The sequence below is a fragment of the Lactuca virosa genome, chromosome 2, assembly GCF_052849685.1.
Source record: "Lactuca virosa cultivar CGN04683 chromosome 2, Lactuca_virosa_CGN04683_v6, whole genome shotgun sequence".
In the NCBI taxonomy this organism is placed as follows: domain Eukaryota; kingdom Viridiplantae; phylum Streptophyta; class Magnoliopsida; order Asterales; family Asteraceae; genus Lactuca; species Lactuca virosa.
Window position 1 is genome coordinate 72848576 of NC_136427.1, and position 21609 is coordinate 72870184.

The following is a 21609-nucleotide window of genomic DNA, read 5'->3' on the forward strand; positions in this document are numbered from 1 at the left end:
AAACTAACAAATGAGGTAGAAACAAGGCGTAGCCATGAAGGTACTACAATACGATTACCATAATGTTGTGGCTCTTTATGCTGCTACGTATGCTTATTTGTTTTAGAAACATTAGTAATGTCTCGATGGAAAGAAAGAAACAAGCAGATGGAAATAGAAAAATTCAGTGAAGATTGTGAACACAAGGCTCCTAGGTACAATGAAATGATAATTAAGTATTATTTTTCTATACAAAGTCGGAAACTAACACATTGTTTGTATAGCTACTCCAGTTTAGTGCGGCCATACACGGTCTCAACTCTATACAAGGTAGGCTCCCATCGGTAGCAGCAGACATGATTGGTCAAGATCATCACATTCAACTTTGGTTAATTCATTGGAATCTTTGTCCCTGTAAAAGCAAGTACATAGAGTTTCATACAAGCATCACAACAGAATACACCTTGTGATGAAATAAAGACAACCAAATGTTGTATAACTAGAGACTTACGCATTTGAATTTATGCATAGTCCAAGATCAACGAGTAAAAGAGACATATAGTATAAGCAGTCCACCTGGAAGGAGTATATGGTCAAAAGCAATCATAGAGAAAAGGACTTACAATAAGTTCACTTGAAAAAAGATTACCTTCTGGTGGTGTAAAAACACATGAATGACCACTGCCCAGATGTTGGTTGTAAGTAACGAGAAAACTGAAGATCGTGGCTCCAGTACCCTGCATAAATTCGACTATTAATTGTTTATATATAGTGAATCAATACGGCTTTAATTGTTTTTCTTCAGAATTTAACAAACCTCAGAACAAGTGGTATCAAAGTACAGAAGATAAACGCTACTTTTCCATACCATGGGAAACTTAAAATCTGAAAGATATAATAGTGCTTAAAATTAAAGTGGTTGGATAAAGAACAAAAGATAAAAACAGAAACATCTTGAAAGATTTTTACTTACAATTTGAGGCCACAAACATATGGATCTAAGATCCTTTCTCTCAAATAATATTCTAAGGAGTTATTAAGGAAACCAATCTTAGCCCATCGATAGGTGGGTAGATATACTTCAATCCCACATTAAACTAGAAGGATACAACTCTATTAAACTAATTTACATCCCATAAAGACCAAGCATTGTAATCACCTCGACCCTACCAACCTTTTTCACACAAAGATCCTGCATATTTTACTAGTAAGCAATATATATTTCAAATGTAACAAATAAAGGCTAGGAGTACATGCACATTCAAATGGAAACACTAAGAGTATATACTAACCTCACCAACATTGCTTACTGCAAAGAAGTATGTTCCTGCAATAACATGGGCATCACCTAAAATTGGATTTGAGCCACCTGAAACACCAAAAAGGATATTAACCGGAAGTTGTACATGTGAAGAAAATGAATTACCCAATGATGTTGTTACCTCCACCACCCACTCCAGAGTCGGATAGTAGCAATACAGATAGGCCTGTAGCACATATGGTTGCCCCAAACAACTGCCATGAGGAGTACTTAGTGCCAAGAAATTTTCAACTAAGCATTATGGGCCAAACAACTATGGTGCAGTCGAGTATGGTCACACTAGTAATTGACGAGAATTGATGTGCCTTATTTACTTCCTATATATTAGGGTACAAAAACTATCATTTGTGTATACTATATATAGAACTAGGCGAATACCCGCGTGTTGCGCAGAATACAACAATATATTTGAAAATTTTACAAATATATGTTTTTTAAATATATATCAATGACATTGTTATTAGCTTTTATATAATAAATCTTATAATAAGTTGGTATAAATATTGTTTGTTTTGAATTATATGATAATATAGATATATTTTGAAATTGTATAATCCTAAGTGTCATAATGACGTCTACCTGCAAGTTACTTATTAATAAAATGAAATATAATATATGTGTAACACCCAGAATCAGAAAGGCCAAGAAAGGAAAGGAAAACCCTAAGTCAAAGGGGTCAACTCGTCGAGTCCAAGGAAGAACTCGACGAGTCGAAGCGGGATCCGGGTGGAAGAGTAAGTGGCCGAGTCGGCGAGTGGACTCGGCTAGTCAGGTCTGGGTTGGGAAACCCTAATTTCCGGACTTTGTACCCTATTTAAACATCATTCAGGCCTCCACCCCAGCCTCCATCACTCCCCTCACCTACTCTCGAAACCCTAAGCATCCATTGAGTGTCCTTAAGCTTCTCTTGCCATTTTTGAGTGATTTAAAGCAAGAAGGAAGAAGGAAAACCTTGGGGATTCAAGAAGAGGCAGTAGATCTAGAGTTTGGGAAGCATTTCGGCTCAATTGAAGGTATGAAGCTCATACCTTGACTGATAGTCATCTAGATCCTCTTCTTAATCTAGATTTTGTCACTTTTGGGCCTTTAGCTCCTTGGTTTCACGTAAAGTTTGCAACTTTACGTGGGGGATAGACTGTAGAAGAGTGGATCTATGGATTGGAGCCCCTGCATGGCTCGAAAAGCCATTGTATGGATTGAGAACTGGAGAGACTCGGCGAGTCACATGGGTGTACTCGACGAGTTGTATGAATATGTGCATGGGCTCGGCGAGTTGGAAGAACAACTCGGCGAGTCTGTTGAAGATTGCCTAGGACTCAGCGAGTCTGTTCTCGGACTCGACGAGTCAGGTCGCAGAACCCCCAACCTCTTCTGGTTAAGACGCAGATCGGTGAGTTGTGTGGTGACTCAGTGAGTTGGACAGGATGGGACTCAGAGATCGTTGAACTCGACGAGTCCTGGGGTGACACGGCGAGTTGGGTCGTATTTTGAGAGCTTCTGAGTTTAAGGACTCGGCGAGTCTTCGGGTTGACTCGGCGAGTCGAGTCAACTGGAAGGTTGACTTTGACCAGGACTTTGACTTTAACCAGAGTTGACTTAGTTTGACTTCCAGAATTCAGTTTGGAACTAAGTGTTATATTGATTATAGTAGCTCGGGGAGCTAGTGGAGCAGCGGTTCAGAGAAGCTGTCGGACAGCAGCCAGAGGGTTATCAGCAAGGTTTAGTAGTGTAGGTGAGTTTCCCTTTGTGTGGATGGGTCTACGGCCACAATACCGGCCCATGTAGTTATGAGTAGGAAGACCTGGGGGTTAGCCCTAGGCACAGTATGCTAGTATGACATTCGGGACTAAGGTGCAATGTTAGCGGGCGGGTGTCCAAGGAATGGTTTGTATGATAGTTATACTTGTTGTCTGTGTGATACATATATGTGCCTGGTAGGGAGGTGAGTGTGGGCGAGGTCCCGTATCTCACCAATAGCAGAGTGTGGATGGTGTTCGATATCTCATTAGTAGCAGAGCAGGGGGCGAGGCCTAAGTAGGAAAGGAGTGAGTGTGGGTTGGGCCCGTATCTCACTATTAGTAGGAGTGTGGACGGGGTTCCATGACTCATCAGTAGCAGGACAGGGGCGAGGCCCAAGATAGGCGAGGCCCTAGAACAGGATTCAGTAGTATATGTTTAATTATGCGTTGTGATATGATTATGTGTTAGTATATGTTAGCGGGCGGGGCCCAGAGACAGGCGGGGCCTAAAAGAAACAGATATGTACGCCGAGCGGGGCTCGAAGCCAGGCGGGGCCTGGGTCACGCGGGGCCTGGTGACGGACGGGGTCCGATAGCGGGCGAGGCCCAAGGCAGAGGGCGGGGGCCCAGTATATGGTTAAGTGTTCCGGATTGTGTTCGGATCAATAGATTTGTATGATATGTGGTAGGTTGGGGAACTCACTAAGCTTCGTGCTTATGGTTTTCAGTTTTGGTTTCAGGTACTTCCGGTAGCGGAGGGAAGAGCTCGGGGTGATCGCATGGCACACACCATTGATTAGTCAGCCTGGGATGTTTTACACTGATAATGAAAATAAGTTTTGGAATTTATACTCTGATTTATGTTATGATTTCCTTTATGGTTTGACAATTATGTTTTAAGTAATGATTTAAAAGGAAATTTTCAGTCATGATTTTTGGGTCGTTACAAGTTGGTATCAGAGCCTTGGTTTGAGGGATTCGAACATACTTTCGGGTGTGTCTGAACTCAAACTAAGGAATTGGTATAGAAAATTTTCAAAAGGAAAAAAATAATTTTTTTTTATATACGGAGTTTTGAGAAAAGAAAAGAGTTTTAGAAAAAGCGAAAGGAAATTTGGAAAGAAAGGAACTTTGAAAAGAAAAAAAAAAGGGTGTGGTGCATGCAATCAGCCGAGCTCAAGTAAGTACCCCAAAATACCCATACAAGTTTATGTTATGTTTATCAGTTTCAATTTCAGTAGAACAGCATGCTAGAATAGGACTAAGGATCTAGGAGGATGCCTTATGTGCCTGCTATATGTGTTTCAGCTTTATGAGAATTGCATGCTAGTATTGAGTAGACAGTAGTAGGATAGCCTGTTTAGGTTATGCCTGAGTATATGATATTATGTCGCATGCTAGTGCAGTTTCTCGTTATGAGAATAGATTTGCTTGAGTAGTTTCCTGTGTCCGAATGTTGCTTGCTTTGTGCTTTGTAGGACTCTGAGTGATGGGAGTTAACCATTAGGTGAATGCGTCACGTCACATGTGATCACGGTTGAATAATCTCAGAGTGCTGGATTTGGCCCTATTGCGCAGCTCTCGTTTGAGTCTAACCATTGTAGGGACGAGTCTTTTACTCGAAGGATTATCTGAGCCTCGTCACATGTGATGGTATTCAGGTGATGGCTAATTGGCATTACAAGGAGGCCTTCAGCAGCTGAGGACTGGATTGGGTGGAGTCAGAGATTTCCCTAGGGAAAGCCTAGGATGAGAGTAGCAGAGATCAGTAGTAGTAGAAGTGACCTGGTGGAGTCGAAGCAGTTATTGAGGAAAGTACGGATAGATGTGGAAGGTAGTATGGGCCCGTACTACTGAAAGCAGAGGATCCGTACTCGATTCGGGAAGGGCCGAGATGAGACCGGGAAACTTGTAGAGTGTGTGAATGATCCCTCAGCAGTGATGAGTATTCTGATAGTTTTGTGATATGTTTTCAGCATGGTGACTTTGCGTGAGAGACCAGTGGGCGGATCAGGCGCCGGAGAGGGATCAGGCTTGGGTTCAGAAGTATGTTCCGGGTTGTGTTCGGATCAATAGATTTGTATGGTATGTGGTAGGTTGGGGAACTCACTAAGCTTCGTGCTTACGGTTTTCAGTTATGGTTTCAGGTACTTCCGGTAGCGGAGGGAAGAGCTCGGGGTGATCGCATGGCACACACCATTGATTAGTCAGCCTGGGATGTTTTACACTGATAATGAAAATAAGTTTTGGAATTTATACTCTGATTTATGTTATGATTTCCTTTATGGTTTGACAATTATGTTTTAAGTAATGATTTAAAAGGAAATTTTCACTCATGATTTTTGGGTCGTTACAATATGATTTAATGATATTTATAGTTGTTGTTATAATTAATTAATTTTAAAAAGTTTATTTGCTTAAGATTTTAATTTCTATCATTGTAATTATTTAAAACATCAAACATTATTTTTGTTTTTAAAGACAACAATATAATTTTCGTATATAATTTTACTTTTAACTATTGTTGTTGTACATTATTTAAAATAATGTATTTCAAAACTCTTAATTATTTTAATTTGGTTTCAGAAATTTAATGTTTTTAAAATTTATTTGATGAATATTGTTAGTTTCTATGATTGTAGTTATTTAAAACAAAAAACATTGTTTTTGTCTTTAAAGAAAATATTATAGTTTTTTTATATAATATTACTTTTAACTATTCTTATTGTAAGTTATTTTTAAGTTATTTATTTGAAAATTGTTAATGATTATAAAAAATAATTTCATGTTTTTTTGTTAATTTAGGATTATAATTTAGGTTTGACACTATAATTTATAATCTTTAACTATTTATAAAACAGTCTCTCGGTTTTTTTCAAGTTTAACTAAAATTTTGATTTAAGTTAATTGTTTAATATTATATCGAAATTAATAATTTAACTATTTTGCATAAAATCATAAATTATACAAATGTTGTGACTTTAAAATGATAATTGCTCTTATACGACAACATATTTAAATTAATAAGTTAACTATAATATGTTAAAAAGTTAAAGTCATAATTTTATAAATAGAAATATAATATGAGATTTTAATATTGTAGTTTAGTCAATCATTTGAATGACTTCTACCCGCGAGTTTCACATGAATAAAATTAAATATAATATATGGTTTAATCTTATTTATTACTTGTTGTTATTTTTTAATTAATTTTTTAAAATTTATTTGCTTAATGTTTTAATTTCTATCATTATAATTTTTTACAACATCGAACATTGTTTTTTTAATTTAAAGGTAACAATATAATCATTTATATAGAATTATTTTTAACTATTGTTATTGTAAGTTATTTTAAGCTACTTATTTGAAAACTTTTAATAATTATAAAAATATTTTTAGGAAATATTTTAGTTAAATTGATATTACAATTTAGTTTTTGTATTTATCACTACAATTTATCACTTTTAACTATTTACAAAATATTCTTTGGTTTTTAAGTGGAACTGAAATTTATATTTAAGTTGATACTGTAATGATATATTTAAATTAATAATTTAAATATTTTGTACCAACTGTTCAAAAGTTGTAGCTTTAAACTGATAATGGTTTACATACAAAAACATTTTAAATCTCATAAATTAAGTATAATATATTAAAAGTTAAAGACATAACTTTATAAGTAGAAGTAAATATATTATTTTAAAGTTGAAATTTAGTTTATTTATTATTACACTTTAGGTTTGATATTTATTTAACTTTATTAACTAACTTATAATCATTATTAGAAAGATACTACAATTTATCACTTTTAACTATTTACAAAATATTTTTTTGGGTTGTTTAAGTTAAACTAAAATTTATATTTAAGTTGACCTTGTAATGTTATATTTAAATTAATAATTTAATTATTTTATACAAATTGTTCCAAAATTGTATGTTTTAAAATGATAATGGTTTACATCCAATACTATATTAAAACTAATAAATTAATTATAATATGTTAAAAGTTAAAAAACATAACTTTACAAGTAGAAGTAAAGATATTATTTTAATATTGAAATTTCATTTATATATGATTACACTTTTGGTTTGATATTTATTTAACCTTATTAACCAACTTATAACTATTATTAGAAAGAAATTGAAAAGTCATGCGAGTTTCAAATGAATGTGGTGAAAGTAAAATTCATGGGAGTTTCAAATGAATGTGGTGAAAGGAAAAATGCTCCTTTATAATATAGTATGATATGATATGATTACAATACTAACTAAGAGCATCTAGAATGTATTAAACTTATTTGAGTTTAATGGATTGACACATCATCATTTTACTTACTATACAACTCTATATTAATTTTCCTACAACGCATTGAACTCAATAGAATACATATTTAATAGTTAAAAGGTTTCCTTTTTTTGATTGAAGAGTTCAACGATCATTGAACCCCATATCCATTGAACACCAAAATGGCATCCTACAATGGTAGAGTTCAATCTATTGAATGTCAATTAGATATGTCATTTATTCAACTCTCTCATTGAACTATGCATTATGGATGTTCTAATAAGGTTTCACTATTTCTTGTCATTTATATGAATGGAAATTGACCATTTGATCACAAACATGTAATTAGATCAATGACTTAAATTCAAAGCAGTACTTACCAAGCATGAGCGGTTCAACCATTTTGGGGGCTCAAAGCGAGCCAAAAATTTGGGGCCCTTTGGCCTTTGCTATACTCGGAAGATGAATATGTCGCAAAAATCAAAATCGATAGAAGAATGCAATGTCATTTTTATTATTTTTTATTATTTTTTTTATTTTTTTTTGTCATTTTAATTTCATGAATGCAGCGATAGTTGATTTATTCTTCCGCTTCATTTATTTTGTGGTTATCGGATTTGATTTTTGAATGGACTAAAGTTTTGGATTTGGAGAATATGGGGCCCTTAGAATTGGGGCCCTAAGCCCTGGCTTAAAAAAGCTCAACATAGAGCCGGCCCTCTTACCAAGATAAGTGCCTTGCACATCTACGAAGGCTAACAGTAAATACCAATACCAGGAAATCTACAAACCAGAAAGAACATTCATCACAACCACAAAGAAAATGAGCTTAATTAAACACTTCATTACGTGAGATGATGAACTGGAGCTTACCACTAGCTTCTGCCGGCGGTAGATTATGACACTTCCAAACACCAAAGTCAAAGCAAGATAAGAAAAAAAGCCCATAGCAAACGGAGCATTAACGCCTATAAAAGAAAATAAAGATCATAAATAATTACCTTGTGCTGAAATATATAGATATAAATGTTTAATATTCGGGTATAATAGTAACCATAATTAAAATAAGATCATTATTCTATCACTATTAGGGGTGTTTGGCTAAGCTTGTTAAAAGAACTTATTAGCTTATTAGAGGTTCCACACCGCAATAAGTTAAAAAAACGTTTAGATGAAAAATAGATTATTACGGTGAGGAATCTCTAATAAGTCATTTTTTCGCTTATAAACTAATAAACTATTAAGTTATAAGCTATTAAGCATTAAGGTTTTTTTTTGCCAAACACCCCTAAGCCTAAGTTGAAATGTTTAAAATGTAAAACGTTATTAGATGGGTCATCGGTGTTTCTTTCTTTTTGTGTGAAGACAGTAAAGGACAATTGCATTTTACCATCATTGAATTTATAAAACCAAAAAAACCAGTTACATAATTATAGTTTTGAAAATAAAATTACTTATAATGGGTTGGTTTCAAAGATCACATATGTTTGCAACGAACTATGTATAATGCAAATCAATATTTGCACTTGTTGTAAAAATTATTTTGGTGAATGCAAGTTGTCATATAAATTATTAGAGTGCAATTACTCATGAACCCTTATCGGTTTTCATTTAAACCTATATATAGCTGGTTATTAATCGGTGTTTTTTTAGTCATGAAAATAAAATAGTTGTTTCTTCAAGTTTAAACAATGTGTTGTGCTAAAAAAAGAAACATTATTTACATGAAAATGATAATCCATTCAACCAGTGGCGGATCCACAGTGTAAGAAGGGGGTCCATGGACCCCACTTAAAAGTTTATTCCAGCCTCCATTTTACTAAACCAGCCCCTCAAAAATTCATCTTTTGCTGAAATTATACCTATTGGCACCCACTTGTGCTGAAAAAAACTATTTTTGTAACATTTTTAACAGAAAAAACTCCCAAAAAATCTCAAAATTTCTGATTTTTTCTACTTTCAAATTTTTGTTTCATTTTTTATATAAGATGGACCCAGTAATAAATTTTTCTGGATCCGCCCCTGCATTCAACCCATCTTATCCTTACAAGAAAGAGTTAGTGAAAAATCTAAAACGAAAAAAATAAATAAATACTACATAAACATCTCGGCCAGGGAGATTTTGGCTGAATTATGTTTTAACTTTTTGAAGTTTATATATATAATTTTTTTAAAGGAATGATGATTTGGATGGTGATGATTTTGCAAGGGTGCCAATTTTAACTTTGAAATTTTTCTACGAGAATAATGCTATAAACAACTTTTTCAGACGATATTAATTTTAAAGAGGGAAACAGATTCAAGATTCCAGAAGGACGTAAGGATTGATCATCTTCCCGCTTTGTTCATTACAATCTCTAAATTCAATCTCTAGATGCTTCTGTTCTTCGCCTTAAATTTAATCCTCAAATATCTTTTCCTCTGATCGTGTTTACTATATTCCATCTTAATTTATTTTCTTCCTATGAAAATCATCCCAGTTGATATTAATTTTAGAGAGGGAAAAAGATTCAAGATTCAAGAACGACGAAACCATTAATCATATCATCTTCGCCCTGGTTCATCATAGTCTCTAAAATCAAACTGTACATGCTTCTGTTCTATGTTTTTAATTTGATGTTCTAATTTCTTTTCTTCTGATTGTGTTTACTATATTACATCTTAATTTCTATTTTTCGTATGAAATTCTTCGTTATTTCTGTGTGTGAATGTCTCTGTCAACGGATTGTGGTTTACAACACTTTGAAACAAGAAATTCGTAAAAGGAACTCAGGGTTTAGATAATTACCTGGATTAGCTGGTGAAAATGAATTGGAGTTGATAACTGTCATCGTAAAGGAAACGAATTGGCAAAGTAAGAATCCGTATACGAATCTCCAACTCCAAAAATCTTCGGTGACTTTTCATGGTGATCAATTTACGATTGGTTTGAAGAGAAAATCCAAAAATCTTCGGTGACTTTTCATGGTGATCAATTTACGATTGGTTTGAAGAGAAAATTTTTCAAGAAAGCCTTGAAAATCATATGGCTTCTCATAATTCAATGCAAAATGTAGAGGAAGAGTTTCCTATGTTGACAGGTGGACATAGCACACGAAGACGAAGGTGGCTATATATAATTTTCGAAAAACGGTTTTTTTTTATATATATATATATAACATGTAATTATGTGGAAAACCGTTATTTTGTTTATACATTTTATATCAAATAAAAAAGACAACAGACTAATTTTGTTATTATTAATTTGTGTAATTTCATAATCGGGATTTCAATTATTAGGTATGACGTAGTGAAATAGTATGAATAAAATGTTTTCTTAGGGCTCACGGAGTCGTTTAAAAGTTTGGAAATGGGTTAGGGCGGTACCCCTGGTACCGCCGGCAAACCACTTCTTGTTAATTGGGTTTAGCGGTTTGGATGAGTTGTTTGTTTCTATAGGGTTCACCAACCCGTGAGTTAATGCCTTCACTTTTCCTTGACTATTCAACTTTTCTTTGACTATTCACTGCATGCATTCACTCCATGCAAAGATTCCTGTCAAACTGTAAATTACTTTATTGCATGTGAGTATTTTTGATCAATATTCACCAACCTATCCGTGAGTATTTATTTTATTTATTTATTTACTTTTTTGCTTTCTTTTTATAAGTTCACGATGAATGCAAAATTTACTTTTTTGTAGTATTATTTGTAGTGTGATTTGTCTGGAAATATTTTACAAATTGGTTCAATTCCTCTATTTACCTTCAATGGATTCCCGAGGTAAAGGTAAACAAACCGGTTCTAACCAAAGACGCAAATCCACGCAAGGCGGTTCAAGTCAAAATATTTCATTTTCTTCTCCAACCTTTCATAACCCAAATCCAAACTATCAACAATACCAAAATTACCAACAAAACCAAAACTACCAACAAAACCAAAGCTATCCACAACAATATTACCCGGTGCAACAATCTTACAACACATTTACGCTTTCAGAGGAAAATATGAGTTATAATCCATGTAATCAGTTTTCTCAAAGGGTTTCAGAAACTCAATTCCAATCTTCCCAACCCGAGCATTTCCAGTTCCGTGATTCTCAGAACGTAGAATCTGAGAGTTCTAGTGACGATCCGGTTCCCGAAAGAAATGAAGAAGAAACTAGCGAGGAGTTGCGACCTGTTGTTGAGAAAAAACGCACCTTTACAAACCGCCAGAAGTCAAAAAAAATGGGTGGAACGCGAAGAGTTGGCTTTGGCTAGGGCATATGTCGATTGTTCTCAAGATAAACAGCGTGGAAACCAACAACGGTTCGATGCATTTTGGGATCGGGTTCTAGAGCATTTTAATGTTCAGATTGGAGGTTCGGATCGGACACGACACCAAGTAAACTAAAAATGGAAAGACATGTAAAAAAAATGTAACGTTTTCAACTGCATCTATAACCGTAGGATGAACAGTGTGGCTAACGGGAGATCTGAGGCTGATGTTTTAAAAGCCTCACTAAGCGAGTATCGGAGGACTATTAATCAAAAAACCTTTCCTCATCAAAAAGCTTGGGAGTGGTTGAAAGACCACGCAAAATGGGCGTTGGTTACAAAAGCTGGTGAAGACTCCCCACACAACATCTTCCGATGCACAGTATCCTCCCGGATTCCCCCAACAACAACAACCGTTTAATGCTGAAGACTCACCGCCTCAGAGAAAAAGAAAAGGAAAAAAGCGGCATCAGTATCGTCAACACAAAATGAAATGTTTGATCTTGTCAACCATATTGCCAGCATCAACACTACAACCAACACAGAGGCAGAACAGAGACAATGGTACCGGGAACAAAAATTACGCATTTTCGAAGCTAATAAAGCACTGAAAGCTCAATTGTTGGAGCGGGAGATAGAGATCCAAGATATGGAGTATTTTCTACGACGGCATGATCATTTGACTGGAGCTATTTTGAGCACGGTTCTTGAAAGGAAACGACAAATTGCAACTAAATATGGTTGGGAGTTGTAAAACCCATGAAGTTCAGAATGTCGACATCATTTGACTGAGAATCTTTTTCTTTATTATTATAATTTTTCTTTTTCTTTTTCTTTTTCTTTTTCTTTTTATTAATATTCTCTTGTTTCACTATATATATATATATATATATATATATATATATATATATATATATGAATGCTTGTTTCATTATCTCTATATATATATGTTTGTTTCATTTTCTCTCTATCGTTTCTCTCTCTTTCAAAATGAATCCAAACGTTCGCAAAATAGTAATGGATGGTAACAACGATAGTTCATCATCTGAGGATGAACTTATCAACAATAATTTGTTACCTGCATTATCTCGTACTGCACAACTTCTTATCCAGAATAATGTTAGCTCAAGTAACAATCAAAGGAGAAACACAATCTAAAGAGATCGTTTAGAGGCTGAACAACTACTGATCCGACATTACTTTGCGGATGATTCAACATATGGCCATGATCTATTCCGCAGAAGGTTCCGTATGAGCAAAGGTTTGTTTATGCAACTTGTTGGTGACCTAGAGATGAATTATCCATATTTTCAAACAACATGGGATGCAACAAATCAGAGAAGTTTCAGTGGGCTACAAAAATGCACCTCAGCAATACGTCAATTAGCGAAGGGTTATAACCCAGACTCATTAGATGAGTATCTAAATATGTCAGAAAGAACTTCTCGTGAAGCTCTAGAAAACTTTTGCTATGGTATTGTCCAAATGTATAAGGCTGAATATTTACGCCGTCTAACATCCACTGACATTCAAAAATTGTATGAAGCACATGAAGCTAGACATGGATTCCCTGGAATGCTTGGTAGCATTGACTGCACACATTGGAATTGGAGGAATTGTCCAACAGAATTGAGAGGCCAATACATGAGGGGTGACCATCAGTATCCAACAATGATACTTGAAGCAGTGACATCACAAGATTTATGGTTTTGGCATGCATTCTATGGTGTAGCTGGTTCGAACAATGATTTGAACGTCCTCTACCAATCACCATTGTTTGATGAGAAATATCATGGAACAGGACCTGATTGCTCATTTGATCTGAATGGTGAACACTACAAGCATGGTTACTATCTTGCCGATGGAATATATCCAACATGGGCTGTATTCGTGAAGGCATATCCACATCCAATAATCGACAAAAAGAAACGGTTCAAGGCGGCACAAGAATCAGCAAGAAAGGACGTAGAACGTGCGTTTGGGGTCCTTAAAGGACGTTGGGACATATTAAAGATGCCGACACGGGCTATGACGGTGAAGAAAACAAAAAACATAATGTATGCTTGTATTATACTGCACAATATGATACTGAAAGATGAGGGTGCTGCGATATCTCCTGTGCATCAGCCCGACCCCCCCCCCCCCCCAATGACGAAGTCGAAGACCCAGAAATCATACATGAATTGCGCAATGATGAAACCCACCACCAGCTTCGATCTGATCTTACCGATCACATTAAACATGTCTACATTTCAACTTTTGGATAACTAGTTAATTTTAATTATTGTTTTAGGATTTTAATTATTTTGTCTTTTTGAAGTGTTTTTTTTAATTATCTTGTATTTTTTCTATTTGTAGTGTGGTTTTTTTAATTAATGTTATTTTTAATATTATTTAAAAAAATTTGTTTTAAATTAGCAAATATTTATTTTTAAATAAAAATGCTATATTTTATTTTATTTTATATTTTTTAATTTAATTAAATGATGTGGAAAGTGGGTTGAGTGGGTTGGGAAAGATAGGATTTCCATGTGTTGTGGGTTGGGAAAGATTGAAGTGAGAGAATAGAAAAAAGCTGATGTGGCAGTGGGTTGAGTGGGTTGAGAGGGAAGGACTCCCTCCTCCCTTATTGATAACATCTCATAAAAATTAGGGTGCCGTTAAAAAAACACAATAATAAGGTCGAGGTGTGTGAATGTTATCACTACAAGAATAACAACCAATAGCGTCGATGTTTTTATCTGCCACATCAAAAAAACACATTTTTTTTCGCCACTAAAAGTCATTGACGCCGCTATTGGCTGATGTTGGCGATCCAAGTCATTTCAACCCAATACGTTGATTTAAACGCTATTTGTTGGAAACCCCTCGTTGTTTTTCCTTCCGGTATATCGCAACAAATACTATGCCATCGATGCTAAAGGGTATCGCCAATAAAAGTCATCAATCATAACCTCCGCCTCTTCCTCAGTTTCTTTCCCAATCGATTCGTGTTTCCCTCCTTCTCTATGGCTATGTTTGGCATACTTGGGCAAAATATAGTTGTTAGCTGAAAAGCTAGCTGTTAAATAAAAAACTAGCTGATAGTTGAAAAGCTAGCTGATTGAAAATGACGTTTGATAAAGCTAGCTGAAAAATGTTAAATGACATAAAAGGACATTTGAAAGAATATGTTTTTATAATTAATTAAGGGGTATATTTGGAAAATTTTAAAAAAGCTCCTAAAAAGCTTGTCTAAGTAGCTTTTTAAAAAGCTAGCTTATAAGCTAATTTTTGGTTTGCCAAACACGACTACTTAAAAAAGCGCAAAAACTAAGCTACCTTTTCAGCTAGCTGTGGCGCGCCAAACATAGCCTATGTCGGATTGAGCGCATCACCGTCGATATTTTCACGGACAAACGGCGTTCTTCTCCGGCGACCTCGACATTGCTTAAAATTCCAGCCAAATATAGACAACGATTCTCATGAGGGGTGACCACCACCATTTCCAGCAATAGGTGATGTTCTCCACTTTTTCTCTTTTTATTTTCCTTTTCTCCTCTCCCCACTGAAAATACTCGTATCTTATGTTGGTTGCCGGAATTTTGAGATCCCCCACCAGGAACCCTTGCTATTGTCGGAGTATATTGTCACCACCACTTTTCTCGATGGAGTTAGCCACCGTAGCCACCACACGTTTTCTATATTTTTGTGTTTATATATATATATATATATATATATATATATATATATATATATATATATATATATATATATATATATATATATATATATATATATATATATAGATAGATCCGGTAAGAAATTTTTTTTGGTAGGAAGGTAAGAAGTGTTTTTTCTACATATTTTTTTGACGAACAAAAAAAATGAATCACTAGATGATTCATTTGTAAGATGATTCATAAGAAAAAATTCCCAAAAAAACATCTTTATGATTAATTTTTAAGTAAATTAAAAAAAAATTCACTTTTATGACAATTTTAGTGAATAACAACAAAATCATTGTATAAATGAATCATCGAGATGTTTTTTGAGAATTTTTTCTTGTGAATCATCTTACAAATGAATCATCTAATGATTCATTTTGTTTGTATGCGAAAAAAATATGTAGAAAAAAAACTTATTACCTTCCTGCCAAAAATTTCCTTCTTATTTGATCTTGACTCTATATATATATATATATATATATATATATATATATATATATATATATATATATATATATATATATAATGTTTATTTTGATTATGTAGATCTCTCTTTATATATGCATTTGTATGTATATCTACTATGTATGTATTATCTATACTATCTTATTATACAAACCTTACTATTTCTAAAAATAGATTTAAGACGTGCAAACCTTTAAGCTGAATGTACAAATATTTATCAACAAATTACAAAATACAATGCATTAAGTACAAATATAAAATTAATATTGAAATATTCAAACCTACAGTCTTATCTTACCCAATATAGATGATTTAAATTTTAAAAAAAATCATACTTTTTGACTAGAATGAGTCAACATAACTTTTGAAATCTATATATATATATATATATATATATATATATATATATATATATATATATATATATCTTTATACCATAATAAGCATTTAGTTTTAAATGCTGAATTTTAAGAGATACGAGGCTTACTTATACCATAATAAGCATTTAGTTTTAAATGCTGAATTTTAAGAGATACGAGGCTTACTTATACCATAATAAGCATTTAGTTTTAAATGCTGAATTTTAAGAGATACGAGGCTTACTGCACTTTGTACTATGCATTGAACTTTTAATTATTCAACAAAAATCAGAAAGTAAAGGCTAAGACGTGTGTTTGAATCGGTAATCCCTACTCTGAGCCCTTTGAATCGGTCAAACACGCCTATTTGATCACATCTTCGCTTTTTTACTTATCGTTTGACTGAGTCTCGCATGTATTTGACCAACCCCCACCTATCTGTTTCCTTTCTGTCCTTATCTTGACCTGTTCTTTCTCTTTCATCCGCCCAACATGTAGTTTAAAACACCGAACAGTGGAGAATCGCTATTTGAAACACCACCATCACACCACTCACGACTACTGATGCATTCGTCGCACTTCTGAAAAACCTAGAACCAACAACGCTTAATGCCACCATCACCAACTAACCACCATCTCGGAACCCACATTGCCTTCAACCACCATCACTGAAAAACCCCACCACCTTCGTTGCTCTCTGTCTGTGCACACTCCACCAAAAAGTTGGCGATGTCACCACCACCATACAACTACACCAATGATGACGTTGAATCTCATAACCAGCCACCATTCCTTCTTTCTCTGTTTCTGTCACGATCTTCGTTTTTGTATTAATGAAGATAAGATTGATATGCAGGTGACAATGGAAGGATATGTGTTTACGTTGGTGTTGTAATTTTTTATTTTTATTGTTGGTTCTAACCCTAATCAGAGCACTATCTTAATTTATGCTTGCTAATTTCTAGCCCTGAATCCATTTTTTGTTGATGTTATTTATATTCGAATTATGTATGTGCTCTTTATTTTTGGTCGATGCTTTCTATATTTAACTAATATTGTTTTCTAACCCTAATTCAATTTTGAATTATGTGTGTTCTTTATTTTCAAGCCTTGATTTACTAACTTGATGTTTCAGATCAGTTAGACCACTAACTTGTGGTAATTGGGGTTTTTTAGGTACAAAGGATGTTGCTGCAGATGGACTTAGTAAGCAAGTATCCAAGGGTCATCTTTAAGAAGCAATGTATCCATTTTCTTTAAGAGTAATAAGGCACTTGGCCTAATCTACTCATACAGAGGTTTGTTAATTGGATATGGAAGATGAGTCAGTTAATTTAACTATTTACTTTTCTAGAACCAGATCTAGAAAATTGTTCATGATTTTTATTTGACACTCATGGTAATGTTTTTCAGTTTAAAAGTTTGATTGTATAATTTTTTAAAATCAAATTTCATGTTCAAAGCTTATGGAGTTATGGTATTGTAAAAAATGTCAAACATTGTGTAATTTTGAACATTATAGGTTCTGTTCAAGACTAGACTGGGTGAAAATTTCTCTTCAATCTCAGTTTCTCCCAAATCCTACTATGTTGAATATTTTTCTTAAAGGTAGGTGAAATATAGTGTTCATAGTTATAATAAATTTGTTTTTATTTGCTCTGGTGGGTTGTGTTATATCTATAATGGCAACTTCTAGTTTTGGTTCCTATACCTTTTCAGTTAAATTAAAATAATCGTTGTTCAGTAATTAAATTCTTTTTTTTTTGTTTTCGTTATGATGATTTTCACAATCCTTTTTTTTTTGTGATGAACAGAAGATGAAGATTTTAAGGCCATGGGTATGAAAGAAACTTCTGCTACATTTTGAGGTATGGTTTAAAAGAAGTGGACTGATGAGGTTAGTGTATATGCGGGTTGTTTGACAGGATATGCGTGTTTTGTTCCTGGATTTAGTTGGGATCTTTTCGCTTTTGGTTAAGTTCTCTTGTGAATAATTACATGGTTGATAAAGTGGTTGGGCAAAATGGAAGGAAATATCATATTTTGTAAATTGCACTTGATTCGATATGTTTATTTCTTTAGTAAAAGTCAATAATTCATATCAAAAGGTAAAATGACTATGTGTGTATGCGGGTTAAAAAGTCTACATATAGAAAAGTTTGTACTTATAGAAAGGCGTTGTTGGAAATGAGAATGTGGCTTCAAGATGTGACATCCCCTAATTTCTCGGCCAGAAAAGACGATTTCGTTTATGCTTTTTAAAATAAAATCAGAGTAATCCTTTTAAAAGGTGTTGCGGAATTTGTTCACATTAAAACATGATAATTATATTATCAAATCATTTCTGAAGAAATGTATTTTATTCACTTAAACCGTTGAGATGTCATCGTCAATACAGAAACATAAGCATAAATAGAACTTACACTCACTTACACTAATGATCTACATTTCTTTTAATCTCTCAGTGTAAAGTAACTTCGTATCGATACCTGTGATACAAACAAACTGAGTGGGTCAGGCTTGGGAGCCTGGTGAGCATATAAGGTTTTCAACCCACAATAAATAAATTTATTATGCTTAAACATCAAACAATCAACCCAATTACCCAATCCCCATTATCTTATTTGTTTCTTAAGGATTTACCCTAAGAATCGACTTTCCTTCATCCAATCATTCCTCAGGATTGACCTAAGGAATTTATCCAAAGTTCATTGCTATAAAGGTTCATACAACAGGCACTACGTCACATAGTCGCCAGGGTTTATACAATAGGCACTACGTCTCATAGTCGCCAGGGTTTATACAATAGGCACTACGTCTCATAGTCACCAGGGTTTATACAATAGGCACTACGTCTCATAGTCGCCAAGGTTTATATAATAGGCACTATGTCACATAGTCGCCAGGGTTTATACAATAGGCACTACGTCACATAGTCGCCAGGGTTTATACAATAGGCACTACGTCACATAGTCGCCAGGGTTTACTCAGTAGGCCTCTCATCATTTTATCACACACCAACTATTCCATCTACCCATGTTATACCCAACATCTTTGTAGATAAAATACATACACAGTTTAAATCATTTTAAACTTGTATGAATCATTCATTCAACAATCATTTCAAATAAACAAACAATACATATACACATAGCACGTATTTTATATAAAATACTTCATATCTATTTGTAAGATGAAAGTGACTATACACTCACATGATTTGATGATAATCGGGCAGCACTTCGTTTCCTAAAACGATCGTTTCTAATAAAACCGAGAGTTTTATTGAGAAACCGGGCTTTGCGAGGGTCGGGCTTCGAAGCCGAAAAGATAATTTTCTCGGGCACTCCGGGGCGTATTCCGGGGGTTATAATTGATACCGGGGCTTTGGGGGAAGTTAGAATAGTGAAAATATGAGTTTAGGGGTAAAAAGTGGCAAAAATACAAATCTAGCCAGGAGGGTTCGCATGCTATTTATAGTGTGAGAGGGCTCGGATCCGAGGGCTGAGAAGCCTCCACGCGTCAGCAGATCCGGAGGGACAGCACATGGGTTGCGCATGCGAGGGCCTCGCTGGCAGCTCCTGATTGGACCGAAGTCTGGGTCCGAGGAGGGGGGGGGGGGGTTCCGTGGCACCCTGCGATGCTCGGATGCACGAGGTCAGATTTGGGCATTCTTCGAAAAATCATCACTCGATCTAAAATTCAAGTTTTTAGCTATCTACTGCTAAGTTGAAACTTCGAAAAATCATAACTTTCTTATACGAAGTCAGATTTGGGCATTCTTTTTATACCTACTCTCGGTTTAACGAACACTACGACTTTCGTTTAGATTACTAAGGCTAAAAACTAGTTTATCAAAAACTCACTTTTTACGACATTCGGCACCATGCCGGTTTTGTCGCGAAACTTCGACATGTCATAACTTCTTCGTTATAACTCGGATTTCGGCATTCTTTATATATCCGTAATCCTTGTCACGACCACTACAACTTTCTTAATAAATATCGGCTTTATCTAATATTTATTTTCGACGCTCATTTTTACTCTTAATTAATTAAACCCTAATAATTAAGCATAAAACACATAATTTTCACATAATATTCACATAATTCCTTTTCATTTCTTCTAAATGAGTTACAAAGGTTAACCTAGACTATCACGACAATATTAATGCTTAGCCTAGAAACACGGGCGTTACAATTCTCTCCCCCTTAAGATGATCCCGTCCCCGGAATCACACATCAGCAAACAAACGCGGGTAGCGACTCATCATGTCACTCTCCGTTTCCCAGGTGAGATTTGGCCCATTCGTATGTTTCCAACGCACAAGCACTAAATCAACCATCTTGCGTCGCAACTTCTTAGTCTTACGGTCAACGATTGCCTCAGGTTCTTCAATTAACCTCTTGTTTTCATCCAACCTTAATCCAGGGATTGGAATTATGTCGGGAACATCTCCCGTGAACTTCCTCAAATAACACACATGAAAGGTGTTATGAATACCCTCTAGTTCTTCCGGTAATTCTAGCTTGTAAGCTTGATTCCCGATCTTCTGAAGAACTTTAAATGGTCCAATAAAACTTGGACTCAACTTTCCCGAACCACGTAACATACCTATCTTAGTCGGACTCAATTTGATATGACCTCTAGGGTCGGAATAACAATCATCTTCTTAGTCATTACCGAAACGAAGGTAATGAAATACTCGAACAATAACATAATCAATTTCTAGCTTCTTGGTAACCTTGTGACTTTCCTTGATCCAAGTACGAGTCCTGTGCTTCCGGTAGTATAGGCCTCTACTACCATTCACACCTACTCATACTCGTCCCAAATATTATCTCGCAGTTCTCCAAGTCACCGTACAAGAATTTCACATAGTCATTCAATTCATCAGATGACAAAACCAGGGTTTATATTATTTCTTGAAATAATTACACAAAGGTTCAAGTTTACCCTATACTATGCCTCTAATAGGCTACACCACAAGTTACTAACTGCATTGCTACTTTATGTCTTAGTTTCGGGAATATAAGGTCCTTACTCCTGATCCCTTATATTTCCATCTGCTTCATTAAGGATCATTTAGAATGCCTTTGGTTTTGGCGGTGTGTTTTTCTTTGGGCAATCTCTAGAAATATGCCCTTCTTCGTTACATTCGTAGCACACCTTTTTGTTAGATGCGCATTTGTTGGCGTAATGCCCTGTCTTCCCACATTTGTAGCAAGTCATCTCCTCGCTACACTTCCCGAAGTGTTTCTTTTTACACTTCTCACACCACTTAGCTTTATCTCTTCCTCCAGATTTTGAGAATTTGCTTTCTTTGATGATCTTTGAAGATCCCTCATGCTTCCTTTTCTCTCCAACTTCAGCTCTCTCCAAACCTTTCTCTCTTATCTGAGTCTCGACATTCTTAGCAGCCCAGATGGCGGCTTTCAGAGTGGTTGCTTGTTTGACTATCGGACCAAAGTCCGCTGGTAAACCGTGGGCAAACTTGTTAACCTTGGAGAGTTCAG

The 21609-nt window shown here is 34.9% G+C and overlaps 1 long non-coding RNA gene and 1 pseudogene across 2 annotated transcripts; one reads left to right on the top strand and one right to left on the bottom strand.

Annotated features, from left to right (window-relative positions):
* Nucleotides 1-1060: 1060 nt before the first annotated feature.
* Nucleotides 1061-10199, bottom strand: LOC145157506 (uncharacterized; annotated as a pseudogene).
* A 6339-nt stretch (nucleotides 10200-16538) lies between these two features.
* LOC145156390 (uncharacterized) lies at nucleotides 16539-18153 on the top strand. 2 transcript variants are annotated; one of them, XR_013736665.1, is made up of 3 exons: nucleotides 16548-16949; nucleotides 17270-17701; nucleotides 17908-18153. It is a non-coding gene; the product is annotated as an uncharacterized LOC145156390 (long non-coding RNA). The 2 variants fall into 2 exon arrangements; XR_013736664.1 differs by having other exon boundaries at nucleotides 16539-17701.
* The last annotated feature ends 3456 nt before the right edge of the window (nucleotides 18154-21609 follow it).